Source organism: Coffea arabica, chromosome 8c (genome assembly GCF_036785885.1).
Source record: "Coffea arabica cultivar ET-39 chromosome 8c, Coffea Arabica ET-39 HiFi, whole genome shotgun sequence".
NCBI classification, from domain to species: domain Eukaryota; kingdom Viridiplantae; phylum Streptophyta; class Magnoliopsida; order Gentianales; family Rubiaceae; genus Coffea; species Coffea arabica.
Genome location: NC_092325.1, coordinates 28,693,146 through 28,707,008, shown reverse-complemented (window position 1 = coordinate 28,707,008; position 13,863 = coordinate 28,693,146). Strand labels below are relative to the sequence as shown.

The 13,863-nt window shown below is 38.0% G+C and overlaps 1 pseudogene; it reads left to right on the top strand.

Annotated features, from left to right (window-relative positions):
- Positions 1–3,305: 3,305 nt before the first annotated feature.
- On the top strand, positions 3,306–11,069 carry LOC140013453 (uncharacterized mitochondrial protein AtMg00810-like; annotated as a pseudogene).
- The last annotated feature ends 2,794 nt before the right edge of the window (positions 11,070–13,863 follow it).

The following is a 13,863-nucleotide window of genomic DNA, read 5'->3' as shown; positions in this document are numbered from 1 at the left end:
CGTGGGACCCACTAGTGCGATAAGTGCGGTAAATGTTGTTCTTTTGGAGCAGCTTTGTATACATGGATTATATTACATGGTGTTATGAGATAATTAGGGGTTTGGCTAGTTCATTAATTCTTGCAAGACAAAAGAAATGAGATAAGCTTGAGATGGACACATGTTGCATTGTGATTGGAGCTTGGCATTTGACTAGTTTTTCTTTACCTTTTCTAAACCAATTTTGACCAAAAATTAGCTTCCATTTTCATCCTTTTGGCCGGCCACTCTTGGAGAGAAACAAGAGAAAACTCTTCAACTTTTGCTTCCTTTTCTTGCCTAAATCTCGAAATCCAACCGTTTATTTCTCAAATTCCTCCATAAAACATACTTGCTAGGAGTGATTGAAGTGCTTGGTGGTTTTTGTTTGGAGGGAAAGACTCTCATCTACCTTGTATCTAGTGTTTGTAAGGTAAGTGGTTAAGAAATTGTTTCCTTGCTGGTTATGAGGTGAAATTAGTAGGTGTGGTAGTTGAAGATGAAATTTTGTGGAGTATTTCATGACTTTTGGTGGTGTTTGATGGATTTTTTATTTTATGCATAATTTTTTCTGTTTTATATGATTCATGTGGTGTGGCCATGTATGATGATTGGAAATGATCTAGAATGAAGCCTTGGTGTGTGAATGGTAGCCAATTGCAGAAAATTTCTGTTTTGGAAAGAAAATTTGAAAGTTAGGGTTTCATTCCTCTTATTTCTACCTGGCACTGTTTATCATAGTTAGAGACCGAATTAGCCTTGGGTTAAAACATAAAAGTTGTAGGGAATGACATTTTAGAGATGCCTACAAAATTTCAGGCCAATCGGAGTAGCGTAGCTTGTGAAAAGATCGAAATACCCTTGCTGCCCTATTTCTACCCGAACTTGAGAATTGCTTCTGTAATTGGCTAATTTGATTGGAAATATGACTGATTTGGTTGTTAAGGTCTTCTGATGAAATGTAGACTGATGTCTTAGTTTTCGAATGGCTTTAGAATCACTTGATTTGGATTTAGACAGACTGAATTACAGTTCGTTGACCAGAATGCGATTTGTTCACCTGTTTTTGCGGTTCTGGTTTAGTATCTTGCATTTTTGACCTAGTTTCACTTTGAACTGGACTGAGTGACCTTCTGTAACATTATAGCTCTATCTCTTAGCTTCGAAACGATGGGTCTTGTACCTCCATCCGATAATCATAGTGCCAATGGTGCCAAAACCGCTATATGATGTCAAAAACTGTTTTCTTTGGGTTTAGAACTTAACTTTCATTTCCGGTCATTTTCCTAGCTAAATCTTGTACTTGAATGACTACAAGCCTATTGAACGGCTGTTGTGATGAATTTATATTGTGTATGACTTTGGGGTTGATTGAGGAAGATAATGAAGCCATGATGCCTGGAAAAGTAAGCAAATTTAGGGGAAATGCTGTCCAATTTTCTAGGTCGTTTAGTCTCTTTAGGTTTGAGTTGCCTTTTTGAAAGAAATGAAGGGCTTTTGGGTCATTCAAACCCTAGGTCCTCCCATTACTTTTGTTTCCAAAACATCATGTTTTGCACCCTTACGTTAGTAATTATTTGGCGAGGCATACGACTAGAAGTCGAGCCTCACTTGTGTATTCTGTTTATTCGATTTTGAATGTGAAACCTTCAATTGTTTTACTTTGGTTCATTTAGGGTTTCTTGGTGATTAAAGCCAATCTAAAGTGAAAACTTTTGAAGTATCGGTACCTGAACCGGTGAGTGTACCACTCCCCTCACTTGTTGTTTAACTCGGTTTCTGTACATACAATCTGTGATATGAATGACTGAATTATTTGTTTATTTTGTTTGAGACGAGGGTGTACTTTATCACACTCGTTCTATTGTCTGTTCATATGCTAGTTTTGGTGCGAATCTGAATCTGTTATCTGTATCTGTATCTGTTCGGACGTCGTTTGGAAAATTGTATCCAATGACCTTTCTATGACCTCTGAGCTCATCACCTGTGGCTAGTTACTCGAGTCGGGCCGGCAAGGGCCTGGTCGATTAGATAACGAATCATGGTAGTCTGTTTTGGGATCTTTGGGTATTGAGACTCTTGATTCCGGTATACTCGAGTATTACCACTTCTATTCTGTTCGACGTTCGGGCCCGGTAGGGGTATGTGAGGTGGAAGGAATCGGAGAAAGTGGAGTCTACGGTATTGGTTACTCCTTTAGCGTTGACGGAGTGTCAACTATTATTTTGATCAACTTTCGGTGAAGCAAATGGGAATTTGGCTCCTGAGAGCCACCCGTATCCTTTCTATCTGTGGTGTTGTTCATTTCTTTATTTGATTCGCATATGTGATTAAATGAATATAAGATTCCACGTTTCTTACTTGCTATTATTTTGGTACCTCATTGAGAGTAAGCTCACCCCCTTCCCGTTATCTTTGTTTTCCTTACAGGGAACCACATTTGGGGCTAAAATGTTTTGAAACACGAGTCGAGCTAGTTTTAATATCTTTTGTAGAACTTCTCGATAGTTGGAAAATCCTAAATGTATTTTGATCTAATTATCTTCTTTTGTTCCGTAAATTACAAACGTATGTGTATAAAACTATTTACCCTGTTCATGTATCCTATTTGGCTTGAAAATGTTTTCCCGAGTTATATGGCCATATCTGTATTCGTTTGGCTCCTGGTTGGGTGGTGATGTGGCAACCACTATTCATTGTGGTTTTGATTTTCGTTTTGCCATTTGGCGACTTTGAATCATTTAAGCGTGCTATTACCTTCCTGAATGTTTTCGATTCCTTTTAACTGCTCAATAGTCCAGGCGAGAGTTGGGCAGGCGGTCCGCCGAACCCTTTGGTTCGCTTTAAGGGAAGGTGGGGCTGTCACAGGTGGTATCAGAACCGCTTCGCGTAGTCTCTGCGCGGAGTGAGTTTGGGCCAAGTGGTGTTATGGTCCTGCTTTTGGTGAAGGTATTTAAAGGATTAAATGCTCTTTTGAGCATAAGTTATGAACAGTGATTGTTATAAGTGTAAAATCTCTATCATGGAACTTGAGGAAGATAGATAAGTATGTCAGGTAGGAATCTTTATTATGGATGATTTACACTTGGGACCGGCCGGCTCGAGTCGTGAATTATATTATTTGGGATTTTTGTGCCCGGCTACTAAATCAATGAGAGCCTGGGTTAGAAAGAACTTGGGTGAACGAGAAATTTGATTCGATGGTACTTCATGTGGTTTGTTCGGGTGTTCGTAAGTATGATTAACCTGGATTAAGATATAAATTATGGCATTCTCGTAGATTAGGGATGGAGACCTTGAAGGGAAATAACTTTTCGTTAGTTGCTTTTGTGCCTATAGCACTTTTGGATGACCCCGTTACCCTCATGGACCTCTTTTGGTTGTATCTAATTGACTGTTACTGTGTGACTGGTGTGTTTATATGCTTTTGATCTGTGTGTACATGCTTATAATTATCTTATATTATCTTTGCACCTCGACCTTAAATTTATTGAGATCAATGGAGGGCACACGTAGTGGCCGGGGACGTGGGCGCGGGCATAGGCAACCCACGCCTGATAGGGGTGCTGGGAAAACATCATCTGGATCCAACCCTGAGCCGAGGGTTGACCCCAACATTCAGATAGCTGCCGCCATGCAGCAAATGACCAACCTGTTGGCACAAGTGGTGCAGCAACAGGGCCAAAATCCGAACCCTAACCCTGGAAAACCTGGCAATCATGTCGAGAGCGACGATAGGGCTCTTGAGAGATTCCAAAAGTTCACCCCACCGAAGTTCATTGGGGGGCCCGACCCGGATGTCACTGAAGGGTGGCTCGAGAAAATGATAGATATTTTTGCTGCCTTGCACTATACCGAGGAGAGGCAGGTAACCTTTGCCATCTTTCAGCTGAAAGGGGCGGCCCGTTCCTGGTGGAACATTATTTTACAAAAATGGGAACGGGAACAAACACCCAGGACCTGGGGAAAATTTATGCGGGAATTCAATGCTAAATTCTTCCCTCCTCTAGTTCAAGAGCGGAAGGAGGATGAATTTATTCGGCTTCGTCAGGGGGCCCAATCTGTAGCGGAGTACGAGAGCCAATTCACCCGCCTATCCAAATTTGAGCCCGAACTCATCATGACCGAGCAACGAAAAATACGGCGATTTGTCTAGAGCCTGAACGTAGAAATCCAGAAGGACCTCGCGATAGCCCAAATTAACGCCTTCAGTGACGCAGTGGAGAAGGCGCAACGAGAAGAGAATGCTAGGCTGCAGGTGAAAAACTTTCAGGCCAAGAAAAGGGGCTTTTCTGGGAGTAGCTCTGAGCTAGAAAGTACAAGTACGCCCCCTAAGATTGGAAAGGGAAACGGGGGAGTACGACAACCAGGGGTGTCGCGTGATGTCTCTCAGGGGGGACCGGTCTCTGTTACTCGTGGTCCCTGTGGATATTGCGGAGGGCCAAATCATACGGAGGCAAATTGTTGGAAGAAAGAGGGAAAATGTCTGCGCTGCAGAAGTGCCGACCATCGGATTGCAGACTGTCCAGTTCGATTGCGAAAAGGAAAAGGGACCCCGCAACCCAGTAAGACTAACCCTGGACAGTCGGAAAAGGAAGGGACTGGATCCAAGATACCGACTCAGGTGTACTCTTTGGAACACCATCAGGGTCCTGACTCATCTGAGGACGTAGAAGGTACGATCCGTTGGGTACCTTAGATTTTGATAGATTCCGTTGAGAAGAAAATTTCGAGGACGAAATCTCTTTAAGGGGGAGAGAGTGTGAGAACCCGTAATTTTCTTAATTTCTAGGGTTTTATTTTCTTCTAATTTCACGTTTTTCCACATTTTCTTTATTCGAAAAATTTTAAAAATAATTTTTATGAGTAAAGTTAGTTTTTAAATGATTTTTCTGGTATCGGTTAGTTTTTGAGAAATTAAGAGCGTATACCGGGCGTGGGACCCACTAGTGCGATAAGTGCGGTAATTGTTGTTCTTTTGGAGCAGCTTTGTATACATGGATTATATTACATGGTGTTATGAGATAATTAGGGGTTTGGCTAGTTCATTAATTCTTGCAAGACAAAAGAAATGAGATAAGCTTGAGATGGACACATGTTGCATTGTGATTGGAGCTTGGCATTTGACTAGTTTTTCTTTACCTTTACTAAACCAATTTTGACCCAAAATTAGCTTCCATTTTCATTCTTTTGACAAATAAGCAACAAAATTTAGAATTAAAAGTAGGACAACCAGAACAGAAATTCGGCTAGCTCACTCTCACGGTTTCTTCCAACTTTCTCTCATCTTATCAAGCCAAAATCATCTCATTCATTACATAAACAACAACTATCAAACAATATAGCCTCAAGTCAGCTACCTAAAGGCCTCCTCAAGACATCTAATTTAGGATTTAAAGCAAGATAAATGTTTCCTCAAGTCCGCTAGCCTATAAACTTCATTAGGGTTTCAAACCCATGAAAACTAACCATCAATCTTTGTATAAATGGAAAGATTAAAGGAGATGAAATGATTACCCTTTAAACCCTAGATAAAGACCAGATTTTTCACCAAAATATTACCAAGATACTCCACAAGATGGCTTCTCTCTCCAAGCTAGAGTGAAAGCCAAGTGGTTTGTGAGTTGGATGAAGAAAAGTGTGCAAACTTGGAGCCAAAGAATGGAGTATCTTTCTTCCCTCTTCTTCCTTGGGGTTTTGGCCAAAAATGGAGAGAGAGTGTGTGTGTTTGTGGTTTTTAAATTTTGTGAAAGAAATCTGTTGAGGAAGCTAACTTAAAGTGTGTAAGAAAGTCAACTTTTAATAGTGCGAAATAGGGTTTTGTACTATTCTTGTTCGATACACTAAACTACTAACCCACCAAGGTAGTTCCTTTAGCACTACAATTACTCATACATACTAGTCTAGTATTAAATTCTCAAATCTCCAATTAGTCGTGCCGATGCGACTTTCGAGAAACTATCGACGTGCGCGCGATAAAAGCTTAATTTAAGAAAAATTCATGCAAAAATAGTAAAATTAAATAACACTAGGGCAAAATAATTATAAAATAAACTAAATTAAGAATAAAAACATGAGTCCTCACAGTCTAGAATTCCAGAAACCCTGTGACTAGTTAATCGATTCGAGTTGGCAAAGGCCTAGTCGATAAAATAACGAACTCTAGGTTTACTGCTATGTCGAGTGGAGTGTTATCTCCTCGACTAATTGATATGCTCGAATATTACCACCACTATGATATTGGAATTCGAACCTGGTAGGGGGTTTGAATGATGGATGGAGATTGGAGTTAAGTGATGCACTACTGGACTGGTTACTCTACTTGAAAGTTGACGGAGTGTCAACTACTACTTGGTGAAACTATAGTAGAGTTAATTCGCAAGATCTACTATATTCTTTTACCTGGAAATGTTGGATATCTAATGATTTGCTATTTGAAGTGTTATTGCTCATTTTTATGAACTCTTATACCACTACTGTGAGGACTCGCAAATTTCTTGTATTTTTCTCAAAAATACCCTTTTATTTGAAAATTATTATTTGTCAAAGCCCACTACCCAATTATTTCACAGTAAGTGTAAGTAAACCTAGAAAATAGGGTTTTACGCTTCGGTTTCAAGTTTGGAGCAAAATTAGGGTTTTCGCGGTTTTTCGCCGGATGAATTTTCGGTACAGAGTAAGGATTAAATTTGAGGATTAAAAGTGACTTTTAAGTGAGAAATAATATGTGATTGGTAGCAATGATATAAGGTTAGTGAATGGGAAGTAAAAACCCTAGTACGTGAGTTTTTAAGAAAAAAGGCGCGAACCGGCGGGTCTCGCGCACTACCGATTGAACGCACCACTTGACCACCATTTTTCTCACCAAACAAATTTATTGAACTTGAGCAAAATATCTTCTCTCTTGGCAGCAAGTTTGACCGAAATTGTGGCTCATATGCAAGGGAAAGAAAGAGAAAAAATTTTGTGGTCAAGATTAGGCCAAGTGTTGGTCAAAAATTGTGGTCACAATTAGCTCTAATCTTCTTGTCTTCCTATAAGATAACTAAGCTCCATCTTCCCTCATTTTTTCTTGCTAAGTGCTGAGCTAAGGGAGAGAGAAAAGGAGAGCAAGATAAACAAAATTTCCTTCTTGATTTGCTTCAACCCAAGTAAGAAATCCAATTCTAAACCGATTAAAGTACTAAGTGTGAGTTGGGAAGCTTGAAGAACCAAGAAATATCAAAGGGGGTGAAGGATCACTCTACCAAGCCTTGCTTTTGAGGTACCAACATTTGATCATGATCTTTGTTGCTTTGAATCTTGCTTTAAGATGTGTTTTAGCTTAAGTTTTGGCTTGATTTCATGATTATGCAAGTGGGTGTGATGAATTTGGAAGTTTTCCCCAATTTATATGATGAACTAGGGCTTGATGAATTTCTGCCCAATTTGTTGTATGAAGTATATATGTTGAAATTAAGGTTATAAGAGAGGCTTTGGTAGTGATTAGACCAAGAAATTAAAGAAAGTTCCATTGTTTACAAAAAATTCCAGAATCTGGAAAATTTTTCCCAACATTCTGTCTGAATTTGAATCCCTATGTTAGAGGCCGAATTGGCCTTAGGTCAAAGAAGAAAAGTTGTAGAAAATGGTATTTTATAGGTGTCTACAAAATTTCAGCTCAATCGGAGTAATGTAGGATGTGAAAAGTCCAAAATACCCTTACTATTTTAAGTATTTCCCAAGCAGTCCGTGTGATCAGTTAAGTCTAGTTTATCACGTTTTTCGACTAGGATCCATTCTGATTTAGCTTTTTGCCAAAACATGAAAGTTGTATTATTCTGAATTAGCTTTCAAATGCCTCTAAGAACACCTGATTCGGACTTGTGTACTCTGAGATATGTCCATTACAGTGTTCAGCATTTAAACAGCCGACGAATTGGTTTCTGGTTTAGTAATTTGAGAATTTGACTAAGTTACATTAGGAACTGGACTAAGTGACCTTCATGAATGTTGTAGCTCTGTGTCTTAGCTTCGAACTGGCATAGGTTTCGTCTCAATCCGATAAGCGTAGCTTCGGATATGTTATTTCCGCATTCGTACGTCAAATCTGTCTTGTGCTAAGTTGAATTTCTGCACTTGTGATTGTTGTAATTCTTATTCTTATGATATTGTGAGCCTATGGAACGACTCTTGACTTGAATTGCTTATGTGTGATGTTGGGTTGTGGTTGAGGAAAAATAATGAAGCCAAAATGGCTGGAAAATTAGGTAAACACAAAGGGCGTGCTGCCCAAATTTTCGCTCGAGGGCTAGGTTTCTATTGGAACTTGTATACTTTTGTTTGGCCAATACCATGACCGGTTTTCCATTTTAAAAACACGATTTTTCATCCTGGGGTTCAAACAACCCTCTTCTTACTTGAAAGTCATCTTTACACGTTTTACTCCTAATTAGTCGGGTTTCTTTGTTTCCCTTAAATGTTTTGCTCGATAAACTGTAATATGTTCTCTTGTTCAACCTTAGGTTTCATTGGTGACTAAGGGTAATATCCGAAAGGATATTTTGCACGTTATTTTGCATATCTAGGTGAGTGTTCCTTATTTGACTTTATGGCTTGTTGTTATCATTTGCTAATGTGTTAATTGCTTTTAATGATTTCCAAAACGAGCTTTCTAGGCGAGTGTGTACTTTATCACACTCGACCTAAATAATTGTGCAATTTTCAAAGATTTAATGATTGAAATGTTACTTGCGCATGAATGTAAGCCTTTTGGGCTGAACTGGCCATTACCCCTTGTTACCGGTCGTCTCGAGCCAGAAGCGGACTCAGTCGGGCGATTAGGGACTTGGGTGAACGTTTGGTATACTCGAGTATTACCCTGTAGGTTGGTGGAGACTGGCCAACGGCCAGGACGGGGATGAATGAATGAATGAACGAACGAACGAACGAACGAGGGTTTATTGATAAACGAAAAATGCATTTTCAAATGATTGGAGGAATAAGGGGAAATGTCAGGAGAACGAATGAACGAATGAACGAATTGCTCCTTGTGAGCCGTATCCTTTTAATGAATGTTACTATTGCTTTCCATTGTAAATATTTCTTGAATTATTGATACTCCATGTTTAATGTATTGAATTGATTGTTTGATTGTTTGATTATCTGTTTGGAACCTCACTGAGCTTTTAGCTCACCCCTTTAGTTTTGTTTTCCTTAACAGGGGACGGCGAGCAGGATGAGAGCATAGACTAGCCTAGTCTAGGTCTTTTGTTTCTTTTGTAATGGTTCTCGCCCTAGTGCTTGGCACGGGCTAGTTGTATGGTGAAGTGAGAACCTTTGTACATTTGATGGTTGTACTTCCTTTTGAGATAGCGATGTATATAAGTTCCGCTTTAAGTTTGGATCAATGCCCTATTTATTCTTGTGATTTATTTCAATTTTTAATTGAGAACTGTAGCGAACGACTGAGTCCCGGCGAGAGTTGGGCAGGCGGCCCGCCGAACCCTCTGGTACGCCTTAGGGGGAGGTGGGGTCGTTACAACTACTTTGATATTTCAAGTTTTATACAATGGTCAATTTGCTACTTGGATTTGCATGAAGTTTTGGAACCTCACGGAACTTTGACTCACCCTATTAGTTTTGTTTTCCTTACAGGGGGTATGAGCTTAGGCGTGAGGCTGGTACAGGCTGGTGTCATCTAGTTTTTGACTTTTTGTGACTGTACTCGCACTAATGCTCGATTGGGATTGTATGAACGTTTGAGATAGAAATGAATATAAATGTACATTCTAATTTTGGAACTATTGTTTCATTTCATTTTGAAGTTATAACTTATTTTCTTGAAGTCGAGAGTGAGTAAGTCCTGGTTAGAGTTGGACAGGTGGTCCGCTAAACCCTGGAGTATACCCTAGGGGGAGGTAGGGTCGTCACAGTTTCCCACATCCCTCTCATAAAGTATTTTGTCTTCGTCGGGCCTTGTATGGACTTAAGCAAGCTCCTCGAGCCTGGTTTGCCAAGTTTAGTTCAACACTTATTCAACTGGGCTTTGTGTCTAGTTCTCATGATTCTGCCCTTTTTCTATGCTGCACAACAACTGGTACTATCTTGTTACTGCTCTATGTGGATGATATGGTTATCACTCGTGATGATTTGGAAGGGATTCAACAACTCAAGCAATCTCTGAGTCAACAATTTGAAATGAAGGATCTTGGATTTCTTAATTATTTCCTGGGTCTTGAGGTGTCTTCGAATACCCATGACTACTACTTATCCCAAGCAAAATATATTTCTAATCTCTTGGCCTCTGTTGGTTTAACAGATAGCAAAGTTGCCTCTACTCCTATTGAGCAAATATTCATCTTACTCCTATGGATGGCACATTACTGGATGATCCTACGCGATATCGTCGTTTAGTTGGTAGTCTCATCTATCTAACTGTTATCCGACCTGATATTGCTTATGTCATTCATATCGTTAGTCAATTCATGAGCGCTCCTCGTTTTGCTCACTATGCTGCAGTTCTTAGAATTCTTGACTATGTCAAAGGCATCATTTTTCATGGACTTCATTTTTTGGCTCATTCATCTCTCGAACTCCATGCCTACTCTGATGCTGATTGGGCTGGTGATCCTACTGATCGTCATTCCACTACTGGATTTTGTTTCTTTTTGAGTGATTATTTACTTTCCTGGCATAGCAAGAAGCAATCAGTCATTGCCGACTCTAGTTCGGAAGCTGAATATTGAGCTTTAGCTGATACTTCTCAGGAGTTAATTTAGCTTCGTTGGTTACTTGAAGACATGGGTGTTACTCATTCTTCTCCCATTACTATTTATTGTGATAACGAAAGTGCTATCCAGATCGTACATAATGATATTTTCCATGAGTGCACCAAACATATCGAAATTGATTGTCATTTTGTGCGACAATACCTTGTTCGTGGTATTTTGAGTCTATCCTCAGGTCGTTCATCGGATCAAATTGCTGATCTCTACACAAAAGCACTATCTCCCGGTCGCTTTCATGATCTTATGTGCAAACTCCAGTTAGTTTCCTTGCAACCACCTTGAGTTTGAGGGGGATGTTAATGTAAATAATATCAGCATCAATTAGGATCACAAATTAGAATATTATCTTGTATTAATTAGCATCAATTAGGATCACAATTAGAGACTTACCTTGTATAATATTAATCTAGATTCATCCTGTATGCCTATATATAGGCACTATATTGTTGTAGAAATTATGAATTCAATAAACTTTTCTCTCCCAAATATTTCTTCCAACATTTTTATTTATATATGTGTCCATGAACTATTCAAATAATTAGTGAGTAAGTTCGTGTTCCACTCGATTATTAAACGAGCCTAATATTATGTTTGAACTCAATTTGAGATTGAGCATTTTTCGAACTCGAACAAATCTAACAGGAACCCGTTAGCAAATAGTTCAAGCTTTTAAAAGCTCCACATGTGACCATATTAGCTGAAGCTTTTGAACTTCCTTATACTAATGCTGGGATATCTGTAAAATTTATATCAGGGCTATCTTTAGTTATGTATCAAGGCTATCATATTTGTCTAAAACATAAGAATTCCATTCAGATGTTTTGACTATTAGGCAATTATGAATTTGGATTTTGAGTTATCCTTACTTCTAGCCTTGAATGTTAAAAGGGTTAAATACCAAAAACCCCTCTGTGATTTGACTAATGTTTACTTTACCTCCCTATGGTTTGGAAACTTACAATTTGACTCCCTGTTATTTCAACTAAAGTAAAAGTCTGATGGAAGACATCTAAACTAACGTCTGAAAGGAAAATATCAAAATTACCCCTCTATAAGTCATACCCTAAGAAGAATGTTTCGTGCATTTGAGAATGGGTAAAATACCAAAAATTTCTCTGTGGTTTGACTAATGTTCACTTTACCTGCCTATGGTTTGGAAATCTACAATTTAACTCCCTGTCGTTGCACCTAAAGTGAAAGTCTAACAGAAATACCGTTATTGTAGATGTTTTCTGTTAGACTTTCACTTTAGTTGAAACGACAGGGAGTTAAATTATAAGTTTCCAAACCATAGGCAGGTAAAGTGAACATTAGTCAAACCATATGGGGGTTTTTGGTATTTAACCCATGTTAAAATCCATGTTTAGAAGGAACGAGGCATACCAAGAGTATTTAAATTATTATGACTCTTAATATAATTTGTTTGTGTATGTTTTGGTTGGCTGATTTGGATTATTTTTAGTGTTGAAGTTGTTCTTTATGCTTTAGACACAAATACACAGTCCACAAATGTTGCCTTCCTGGGCATTCTTACGTGTAGCGTGAGGCTAAAAATCTAGTCTGTATGAAATACACCAATCAAACTTGATTGATTGTCCCAATCCGCTATCAAGTAAACCTTAACATCCAACAATCGTCAAAAAGTGAGAAAGTCTGGTTTCTTTAAGAAATCTCTTTTTTCTGTGAAGAGCCACCATTATTTCCTTTCTTGCATGGTGAAGTGTGATTGATAAACTGAAATTAATAGCAATCAACTTTCGAGTCTGCAGCTATATCAAGGCACTCGATAGAGAGTAGCTTCTTAAGAATAACTAAAAATAGATGAGTGAAAAACAAGTGTAGCGAATTTTTGTTGCTACCATCCTCGCATAAATCTTAAAATTAACTCGAAAATTATGGAGATCAACATTAACACAACCAAATATGTAAGAAAGTTAATTTACACACATAAAAAAATGTGTTTGGAAGTAGAGGAATAATATCAATAATACAATAATAACAATAATATGGGTAAAATACCAAAAAACTCCTTATGGTTTGTCAAATGTTCAGTTTATCTCCCTCTGATTTGAAAACTTACACTATAGATCCCTGATGTTTCAAGTAAATTGAAAATTGGACCGAAAACATCTAATCTAATGGTTATACATGAAATGTCAATATTGCCATTATATAAATAAACTCGCTACGGTTTGCAGAATATTTAATTTAACTCCTTCTGATTTAAAACAACTATACTATAGTTCCATGCAATTTCGAGTAAATGAAAATTGAATGGAAAGCATTTCGTGTATAGTAGGAACAATATTGACATTTCAGATATAACCATTAGGTTGGATGCTTTCTATCCCATTTTCAATTTAGTCGAAATCATAGGGAGTTATAGTGTAAATTTCTAAGTCAGAAGGAGTTAAATTGAACATTTGTCAAATCATAGGGAATTTTTTAGTATTTTATTTTTACTCTTTTTTAATTGAACACAATAACATGATACATTACATATAATGATGAATAAGAAACCAACACAATAAAATATCACCATTAGGCAGAACTAGAGGGTAACGGAGAGGGCCCCCCATCCCCAAGTTTTAAAAAATTAAACTTTTCTTCTTTGAAACGTTGAAATTTTCAAAAAGATTTTGTAGAAATTTAAATATCTGCCCCTATAAACAAATACAAATATTTTAAATTATTTAAAAATACCTTTTCAATCTTTACCCAATTTATCCCAAAAACTCCTCTTCCAAATACCTACTTCTCAAACTTGCTTTTCAAACCTTTAGACCAATCAAAAAACAAAAAATTTTGGATTGAACAATACTTTCCAATTCCTTTCGAAATCCAAAAAATTTCCTTGGTTAATACCATACAAAACTTTCAAGGGTCTTCTACCCTAAATAAATCATACTCAAACTCTTTATTACAAGGTTATACTCCCAATAGAGAAAATATTCAAAATCTATACCACCCTCAAATAATCCATTCTGATATTTTTAGGAAAAAACCCAATATCCTTCAACACTCATACAATAAGGAGGACATCTATGGATGGAGCATAGATGGAATGTTTAAATAC